The sequence below is a fragment of the Panthera tigris genome, chromosome D3 (assembly GCF_018350195.1).
Source record: "Panthera tigris isolate Pti1 chromosome D3, P.tigris_Pti1_mat1.1, whole genome shotgun sequence".
NCBI lineage: Eukaryota > Metazoa > Chordata > Mammalia > Carnivora > Felidae > Panthera > Panthera tigris.
The window spans coordinates 16,650,560-16,660,174 of record NC_056671.1 but is presented as its reverse complement, the minus strand read 5'-3'; the positions used below and the strand labels follow the sequence as shown (position 1 = coordinate 16,660,174).

Below are 9,615 nucleotides of genomic sequence, written 5' to 3'. Positions count from 1 at the left end.
CATTCTTTTCTTGCCCTGTATTTATTCAGGCTATTACTTGTCTGTCTGCTTCCCATCCCCACCCCCATTATCCTATAAGGACTGTAAGAAAAGGAATTTTTGTTTTTTTCCTATTTCCCCCAGTGGCTTGTACAGTATCCCAAATGTACTAGGTGCTATAATAAACACTAGTAGAACAAATCTGGATCAAATTACTAGCATTTATTAGATCAATCTTATGAATACCTATTTACTATCCTAGAAATCATAACCTTTTTAGTTCTTACAGAATATTGATGAAAGTCGCAATCCTCACAAACCTCGTAATCTGAAGAGTGAAGACAACTGACCACTTTCTCTATTGCACAGTAGGACTAGAAGTAGATATGAAAAATAAAACCCAGCAAGGGCTCTGTCTCATTCACTGCTGTCCAACACCTATTCCAGGTGCTCAATATGTGTTTGTCAAACAAATAAGAACAGGAAGATGGAATTAAAGGGCCCCAAAAAGTAGGGCGGAGAGACAAAGAAGGAAAAAAGGAGAGAAAAAATTCGAGTTTCAACTAACAAGAGACTGAACATCAGATTCATGGGCGTTTTAGAAAGAAAACCAAAAAGAGAATAAAATAAAGAAATAATGTAATATTTCAGAAGCTCAGAATATGAATCTCCAGCTTGAGAAAGCCCAGCAAACGCTCAGCTAAATGGATGCAAATGACCCACATCAGGACACACTGTCTTAAGTGCCTCGATGGCTCAGTTGGTTGAGTGTCCAGCTCTTGGTTTTGGTCAGGTCATGATCTCACATTTCGTGAGTTCAAGTCCTACGTCGGGCTCTACACTGACAGCTCGGAGCCTGCTTGGGATTCTCTCTCTCTCCCACTTTCTCTGCCCCTCACCAGCTTACGCACACTCTCTCTCAAAATGAATTAAAAAAAAAAAAAACTTAAAACATCTCTCAGAACACTGGAGACAAGGGGAGGGTGCTACACACTCTGAGAAAATACTTGTCACCTACGAAGATTCAAGAACAAAATGGCTCTGGACTTCTAAATGGTAACATTGGAAGCTAAAAGACAACCAATGCCTTCAAAATTCTGAAGAATCATAATTCCAGACTAGAATTCTATACCCTGCCTCGCTACCAAGGGCTCAATAAACAATAGACTAAAAATATTTCAGATATGCAAGGCCTTTAAAAAATTGCCTCTCACTCATCTTTTCTCAGGAAGCTCCTAGAGAAAATACTCTATCAAAACTACGTAATAAAACAAAAAAGACCCAGGATCCAAGAAACAAGGAATCTAACGCAAGAAAGATGACAAGGAAAGTTCCAGAACGATACTGTGGGTAGTAGGTCCAGATTAACATGAAGATGGAGGTTGGGGGCCATGAAAATGGACTTCTCAGACCCCCAAGTACAGGGAATACAACTGACCGAAGACTTCAGCCGCTTTCCTCTAAAATCCGCGCTGGCATCTGCACCAAGGCCACCTCCCACAAGGTGCTCCCAGTCAGTGACTAGTGCCACAGGGAAAGAGGGCAGACCTTTTCCCAGGAGACGTGAGACTCCCCTGATGGCTCAGTTCGGCTGGAAGACTTCCCGAAGGCTTTGCTGAACTTTCCTGATGCTGCGCAAAAGCCTAGGATGCTTCCACCCAAACTTCTCTCCTTCCCTTGGGGCTGTTCGTTCACCCAGCCTCCTCTAACTCCCTCTCTGTTCTCCACCACAGAGACATTCCTCTTCATAAATTCTCGCATGTTGGGGCGCCCGGGTGGCTCAGTCGGTTAAGCGTCCGACTTCAGCTCAGGTCACGATCTCACGGTTCGTGGGTTGGAGCCCCGCAACAGGCTCTCTGTCAGCACGGAGCCCACTTCAGATCCTCTGTCTCCCCCTCTCTCTGCCTTTCCTCCGCTCGCTCTCTCAGTTTATTTTTATTTATTTTATTATTTTATTTATTTTATTATTTTATTTATTATTTATTTTCAAAAATAAGTAAACATTTTTTTAAAAGTAGAATTATGCCTACCACAACACTAAAGAAGTAGCTGGCACGCACCAGCAGGAGCCTGGGCAGTGGTCCTGGGGTGGACTTGAAGCAAGAAAGCTGGAACGTAAGGTGAGATACACGATAATTAGTTGACTTGCTTGCACTTCTTTCGGGATTGGGGTTTAACACCCAAGCAAGCACCCAGGAGTTGGAGCCAACTTACCGCTTGGTTAGCTCTTAGAATCCTGGAAAAGCCAGAAATGATTGGGCAAGAGAATAAAGAGCCTAAGTTAAGTGGGCATGCTGGAATAGATGTTTCACACACGGCCAGAAGGAGGCCATCAGGAATACAGTGGCGGGGGGGGGGGGGGGCATGCGTCGCTAAGAAGTCCAGAGGTGGCTGTCCTCTGCGGGCCAGCACTGATAGGAGAGGCCATCACAGAGCTGGCCTCCTGACGCATCACATGGTCCAGGGGTGGCGCCGACAGCAAGAAGCTGGAAAGCACAATTGCTGGAAGACCAGCCGGCTTGGTGGGGGAGTCAGGGGAGCCTGGAGCTGTGAGGGGGTCAAGAGAGTATGATGTCCCTATTATTCTTCTATTTCTGCTGCACCAACCAACTTAGCGGTTTAAGACAATACAAACGTGTTACCTTACAACTTCAGAGGTCAGAAGTGCCACACTGGTCTCACTGGGTAAAATCACGGCATCAGTAGGGGCCACGTTCCTTCCTGGAGGCTCTGGGGGACAAACCACTGCCTTACCTTTGCTAACTTCTGGAGGCCACCCGTGTTCCTGGGCTCCTGGCCCCCTTCCTCTATCCTCGGAGCTAGTGATGTTGTGAATCTCCGACAGCCCACCCCGTCTACAGTCCATCTCTCCCTCTCCAACTGCAGCCTGGAAAGGCACTCCGAATCCAGGACACTCTCCCCTCCTCACAGTCCAACCCTTCATCGTGCCTGCAAGGTCCCTTTCTCTGTGCATGTCCCAGGAATTAGGATGTGGATGTCTTTGGGGGGTGGCGAGGCATTATCCTGCCTGCCATAGTCCTCCCTCTAGCCCCCAGTGATTCATATCCATCCACACGCAAAATACATCCATCCCATTGCTTTGGTCCCTAAGAGTCTCAACCCACTGCAGCAGCAACTCAAAGCCCCAGATCTCGTCTTCTACAGCACTTAGGCCAGCTGTGAGCCAGGCTCCAAGCAGACTCCATCCCAGAGCACAGTGTACCCGTGAAACTCGAAAACCAATTATCCTCTCCCAAAATCTGGTAGCAGGAAGCTATAGGATGACAAGTACACAGACATTCAAAAGGGAAGAAAATGGAGGAAAAGAGGAACCATGGTCCCAAACCATTCTGAAATCCAGCTGGGCAAACCCCCTCAGGTTTCAGGGCCTGGGAGTACCTCTCATGGCCTACGGCTCTACCCTCCCTTCTTTGTGAAATGCGGCAGGTTTGCTCGGGTGGTTTCCCGCCTGCAGAATTCTAAAAGACAGCCTCCTTTCATTTGGTCCCTCTCTCTGTCCCATTCAGTCCAAGCTGGCAGTGGTATAAAACTCTCAAGAACTCTGTGGGTCACCTGTGCACACAAGGATTCACACCAGTGGACAAGAGGGCCATCCGCAGATTTTTCCCAGATAATCTCATCTCTATTTCTCGCTTCTGCTGAGGTGACTCCAGGGATCTGTCACAGATTTAATCTCTTCACAGGGACTGGTGTGGGACCCCTGGACTGAAAAGTGGCTAGGTCCTGAGAAGCAAGGACACCCCAGCCATCACCATGGACCCTGTAACATCATGGCAAGCATATAAACCAGGAGAATTCCCCTCAGTCATTCCCCAAAAGAAGAAGGGTCATTTACTTGGGTGAACGCAGACCGGGGGGAAAGGGACTAACCAGATATTTCAAGGACCACTGGACACAGGGTCTGAGTTGACCCTGATGTCCAAAGGCCCAATGTTTCATCATAGTCCACCTCCTTTTTTCTTTTTTAAATTTTTTTAACGTTTATTTTTTTTTGAGAGACAGAGATAGAGCATGAGCGGGGGAGGGGCAGAGAGAGAGGAAGACGCAGAATCCGAAGGAGGCTCCAGGCTCCGAGCTGTCAGCACAGAGCCCGACGCGGGGCTTGAATCCACAAACTGCGAGATCATGCCTTGACTAGAAGTCGGATGCTTAACCGACTGAGCCACCCAGGCGCCCCAAGTCCCCCCTCCTTAGAGTGGGGGCTGACAGGGTCAGGTCCCAGATGGCATCCTGGCTAGAGGCCACCTCACAGTGGGTTCAGTGGGTCTGTAGATTCACCTACATCCAGGTCGTTGCTCCAGTCCCTGCTTGTATAATTGGCATCGATAAACTTGGCAGTTGCAATGATGCCCATATTATGTCCCTGGGTGTGGAATGAGGGCTGTCATAGTAGAGAAGGCCACACGGAAACCTCTGAAACTCAGACCCGCACACAAACACGCAGCTACCCACTAAGGAAGAGGTGCTGCACAACCAGACAAAATGACCCAGTGGATCAACACTGGCCAGTGTTCACCACCAGCCACCCTAGAACTGGCACAGCAGGTGCATGGATGGAAAGGCCACAAATGCCCTCAACAGCATGGACTCCCACCTATCAAGACTGATCTAGGGGCACCTGGGTGGCTCCGTCAGTTGAGCGTCCAACTTCGGCTCAGGTCATGATCTCAAGGTTGACGAGTTCGAGCCCTGCGTCGGACTCTGTGCTGACAGCTTGGGGCCTGGAGCCTACTTCAGATTCTGTGTCCCTCTCTCTCTCTGACCCTTCCCCACTTGTGCTCTCTCTTTCTCCCCCCCAAGAATAAATAAACATTAAAAAAAAAAAAAAGACTGAGCTACTTGCTCCTGCCTCAGGATGTCCAGCTGGTCAGCAGCAGAGACCAACCCTGAGCTCCCCTTATGGCATAATTCCTCGGGAAGACCACTTGGTAGCCAGACAACATTGACCCTTTTCCATCCTGGAAGGGCCAGTGGTTCGTCCTCATGAGGACAGACGACTACAGAGCCTCGGCCAGCACCACTGTCCAGGGGCTTACAGAAAGCCTGATGCCCAGGCCTGCGGGCCAAACAGCAAGCACAGCATGTGGCCGTGACGGAGGCGTAGAAGTGCACCCACGATTCGGGGAGCCCCTGGCTGCGTCACACACTGGGCCTCCCAGAAGCCGCCTCACCCAAAGCTTCAGTGGCCTGAAGGCACAGCTGAAATGCCAGCTAAGGAAACGTTCTCAAAGAATAGGTGTTGCCGATCAGAACACCGTGTTTTTATTAAATCAGAGACTTCTGGGGCGCCTGGGTGGCTCAGTCGGTTGAGCGCCCGACTTCAGCTCAGGCCATGATCTCACGGTCCCTGAGTTCGAACCCCATGTCAGCCTCTGTGCTGACAGCTCGGAGCCTGGAGCCTGCTTCGGATTCTGTGTCTCCCTCTCTCTCTCTGCCCCTCCCCCACTCGTGCTCTGTCTCTCAAAAATAAATAAAAACATTTTTAAAAAAATCAGAGACTTCTATCTAGTTCTGAGACCTCATAGGAAGGATACATGGCTCTCGATTGGAACGGAGTGGGAACAGGAGTTGCCCCCATTTGCCATTTTTGTGCCTCCCATGCCACCACCCTGGGGCTCGGCAGGATAGGAAGTCCCCGTCACCAGAGGGGGCGGCAGAGAGAATCCTGGTGCACTGCAAGTTCCGGCCGCTGCCAGGGCACGGTGGACGTCTGCAGGAGGCAGCAGAAGGAAACGGGAATCACCGTGCTGGCAGAGGCGACGGATCAGGAGGAAGGAGGCTGGGAACAATCTGTAGGGAATCCAGGTGATGCCACTGGGCACCTTCTGGTATTCTCTTGCCCCATTCCCACCGTGGACGGACACGTGCAGCAACCCCAGGCTGAAAAGGGTCTGCCGGTAAGTGTTCAGACCCGTCAGAAATGAAGGTTTGGGCCACTCCACCAGGCAGAACCACCAACACAAGGTGATCGCTGGGGCCAAGATGAATGTAGAATGGACAGTGGAGGAGAGTGAGGAGGAATTTGCAAACCCAAGGTCAACTGCAGCACAAAGAACTGTAGTTCACCTCACTGACTTCCTCCTGAGTTTCCCCGGAAGAAGAAAGGCCCACAGAAACCACAGAACTGCTGCTCCCCCCACCTACGTAGAGAAACAACTGAAAATGTGCCTCGCGGACCTCCAGCATCAGGGAGAACAGCTGACCAATAGCCCCCGCGGCCTAGTTTTGAACTCCATCCTCCAGTTTGCACTGAGGCCTCGCCTGCCATGGGCCCCTCCCAGGACAACAGGGTAACTGAGGCAGGTGATCCCTGGGGAACCCAGGACTCCTGTGATAGCCAATCTTAGCTTCAAGACTCCCTGATGGCTTTGCAGAAATTTCCTCAGGATGCGTCCATCCGACCTTCCCTTCTGCTCTCCTCCACGTGGCGTAATTACATCTCAGTCCCGTGGCTCTCCCAGCCCGGGGCTGGCTCCCTCATTTTCTCTCACACAGGTATTTCCTCAAGAAAAAATCCCTGCATACTTAATCCCATCTTGGTGTCACTTCTTAAAGGTCCTAGACCAACACAGGAAGCCTCCTACAGGGATGGCACCAACAAAAACATGGAACTTACAAGACATACGATGTGTGTAAACATGTAGAAAATTAAATCAGAGGAGTTTTTCACTTTGTTGGAGAGATTGGAGAAATCCATGACAGATTCGCAGAAATAAGCAAGTAGAAAAATGAGACAATTACTAACTCCAGAAAAAAAAAACACTGGATGAGAAGAAGGAGGAGGAGGAGGAGGAGGAGGAGGAGGAGGAGGAGAAGGAGGAGGAGAAGGAGAGGGAGGAGGGGAGGAGGGGAGGAAGGGAGGAGGAGAGGAGGAGGAGAGGGGGAGGGGGAGGAGGAGGAGAGGGGGAGGGGGAGGAGGAGGAGAGGGGGAGGGGGAGGGGGAGGAGAGGGGGAGGGGGAGGGGAGGAGAGGGGGAGGAGGAGGAGAGGGGGAGGGGGAGGGGGAGGAGGAGGAGAGGGGGAGGAGGAGGAGAGGGGGAGGAGGAGGAGAGGGGGAGGAGGAGGAGAGGGGGAGGAGGAGGAGAGGGGGAGGAGGAGGAGAGGGGGAGGAGAGGGGGAGGAGGGGGAGGAGAGGGGGAGGAGGAGGAGGAGGGGAGGAGGGGAGGAGGGGAGGAGGGGAGGAGGGGAGGAGGGGGGAGGGGAGGAGGGGAGGAGGGGGGGAGGAGGGGAGGAGGGGAGGAGGGGGGGAGGAGGGGAGGAGGGGAGGAGGAGGGGAGGAGGGGAGGAGGGGGGGAGGAGGGGAGGAGGGGGGAGGAGGGGGGGAGGAGGGGAGGAGGGGGGGAGGAGGGGAGGAGGGGGGGAGAAGGGGAGGAGGGGAGGAGGGGGGAGGAGGAGGGGGGGAGGAGGAGGGGAGGAGGGGAGGAGGGGGGGAGGAGGGGGGGGAGGAGGGGGGGAGGGGGGGAGGAGGGGGGGAGGAGGGGGGGAGGGGGGGAGGAGGGGAGGAGGAGAGGCGGGGAGGGAGAGGAGGACAGGAGGAGGAGAGGAGGAGAGGAGGAGAGGAGGAGAGGAGGAGAGGAGGAGGGGGAGGAGGGGGAGGAGGGGGAGGAGGGGGAGGAGGGGGAGGGAGGAAGAGGAGGAGAGGAGGAGGAGGAGGGGGAGGGGGGAGGGGGAGGAGGGGGAGGGGGGAGGGGGAGGAGGGGGAGGGGGGGGGGGGGGGAGGGGGAGGAGGAAGAGGGGGGAGGAGGGGGAGGAGGAGGAGGAGGAGGAGGGGAGGAGGAGGAGGAGGGGAGGGGGAGGAGGAGGAGGAGGAGGGGAGGGGGAGGAGGAGGAGGAGGAGGAGGAGGAGGAGGAGGAGGGGAGGAGGAGGAGGAGGGGAGGAGGAGGAGGAGGGGAGGAGGAGGAGGAGGGGAGGAGGAGGAGAGGGGGAGGGGGAGGAGAGGGGGAGGGGGAGGGGGAGGAGAGGGGGAGGGGGAGGGGGAGGAGAGGGGGAGGAGGAGGAGAGGGGGAGGAGGAGGAGAGGGGGAGGAGGAGGAGAGGGGGAGGAGGAGGAGAGGGGGAGGAGAGGGAGGAGGAGGAGGAGGAGGGGAGGAGAGGAGGAGAGGAGGAGGGAGGGGAGGAGGGGAGGAGGGGGGGAGGAGGGGAGGAGGAGGGGGGAGGAGGGGAGGAGGGGGGGAGGAGGGGAGGAGGGGAGGAGGGGGGGAGGAAGGGAGGAGGGGGGGAGGAGGGGGGAGGAGGGGGGGAGGAGGGGAGGAGGGGGGGAGAAGGGGAGGAGGGGAGGAGGAGAGGAGGAGAGGAGGAGAGGAGGAGAGGAGGAGGGGGAGGAGGGGGAGGAGGGGGAGGAGGGGGAGGAGAGGGAGGAGGGGGAGGGAGGAAGAGGAGGAGGAGGAGGAGGAGGAGGGGGAGGGGGGAGGGGGAGGAGGGGGAGGAGGAGGAGGGAGGGGGAGGGGGAGGAGGGGGAGGGGGAGGAGGGGAGGAGGAGGGGGAGGAGGGGGAGGGGGAGGAGGAAGAGGGGGGAGGAGGAGGAGGAGGGGAGGGGGAGGAGGAGGAGGGGAGGAGGAGGAGGAGGGGAGGAGGAGGAGGAGGGGGAGGAGGAGGAGGAGGGGAGGAGGAGGAGGAGGAGGGGAGGAGGAGGGGAGGAGGAGGAGGAGGAGGAGGGGAGGAGGAGGAGGAGGAGGAGGAGGAGGAGGAGGAGGAGGAGGAGGAGGAGGAGGAGGAGGAGGAGGAGGGGAGGAGGAGGAGGGGAGGAGGAGGAGGGGAGGAGGAGGAGGAGGGGAGGAGGAGGAGAGGAGGAAATCACTCCTTGGCTTGGTGGTAACAGTAGTAACATGGTCATAATGAGGTCAACACTGAATACTGATTAAGCCAAGAATCATGACATAACTCGGCTGAGAATGTTGGGGGAAGGGAAGTGGGAGGGCAGACTGGGGAAAAAGCTAAAATGGCAGCCTTTATAACCAGGACATGACCCTATAGAATCCTAAATTATAAATCAAGAAATTGAGTGAACAGCATAAATATGTATATACCAAAAGAGCCAGGAAATGAAAAGGAAATGAAAAAGGCAGGGCACTGAGGTGTCTGTTACAGCTTTGCAATACTATTTAATCTTTGTACGTTTTACTTTAATGTATGTTTACTTTTGAGAGAGAGAAAGAGACAGAGCACAAGTGGGGGAGGGGCAGAGAGAGAGGGAGACACAGAATCTGATGCAGGCTCCAGGTTCAGTGCTGTCAGCACGGAGCCAGACGCGGGGCTCGAACTCACAAACTGTGAGATCACGACCTGGGCCAAAGTTGGGGGCTTAACTGACTGAGCCACTGTACTTTTTACTTTAAAGAAAAATAACATACAATGAAAACATTACAGGGGCGCCTGAGAGGCTCAGTCGGTTAAGCGTCCGACTTCGGCTCAGGTCATGATCTTGCAGCCTGGGAGTCTGAGCACCACATCCGGCTCTGTGCTGACAGCTCAGAGCCTGGAAACAGCTTCTGATTCTGTGTCTCCCACTCTCTCTGCCCCTCCCTTGCTCACGCTCTGTCTCTCTCACTCTCAAAAAAATGAATGTTCAAAAAAAAATTTTTTTAAAGGAAACATTGCACATCAAAACCTATAATAA

General features: G+C 54.3%; 1 pseudogene; it reads right to left on the bottom strand.

Annotated features, from left to right (window-relative positions):
- Positions 1–3,548: 3,548 nt before the first annotated feature.
- Positions 3,549–8,767, bottom strand: LOC122232719 (annotated as a pseudogene).
- Positions 8,768–9,615: the final 848 nt, after the last annotated feature.